The sequence below is a fragment of the Electrona antarctica genome, assembly GCF_951216825.1.
Source record: "Electrona antarctica genome assembly, chromosome: 11".
Taxonomy (NCBI): Eukaryota; Metazoa; Chordata; class Actinopteri; order Myctophiformes; family Myctophidae; genus Electrona; species Electrona antarctica.
The window spans coordinates 3,320,890-3,321,482 of NC_136792.1; positions in this window are offsets into that span (position 1 = coordinate 3,320,890).

The following is a 593-nucleotide window of genomic DNA, read 5'->3' on the forward strand; positions in this document are numbered from 1 at the left end:
TTGTTCAGTTTGACCGACCAGTTTTGGAGATATGGCTTATCTAGAGTAATGTCTTGCAGAGAAACAGCGAGTTGAGAAAACAGGCTTGAAAGGTTCACTTCTGTGGACTCTAACATTACACCTAGCTACATGTTTAAGCATTTATTTCATATTTAATGTCGATTTCAGCTCTGACACTTATTTCAGAGATGCTCTAGTTACTGTAGGTATGTGAAGAGTCTGCCTGTGCTATTAACTCATTTTGGATAAAAACAAAATCAGTTTTTCTCCTCTCCTGAACAGTTAGTCTTGCCACCATGACTTGCCACTTATAACTTAACAGTTAACTTACTTATTCGAAAACTACTTACACATTTGAAACCTTGAAATGGGATATTCTGCATAATACTGTACATTTTGATGCCAATGCTTTTGTACTTTTGATCAAGTACATTTTGAATTCCAGACTTTTGCTTGTAACAATGTATTTCTATACTGCAGTATTGATACTTTTAATTAAACATTTGATATGCTACAAAACGAACACACCTTTTGATCCTATGCAACTAGCTATTTCAGGTTACTCACCCACCCACCCACTCACAGGGAGGCGC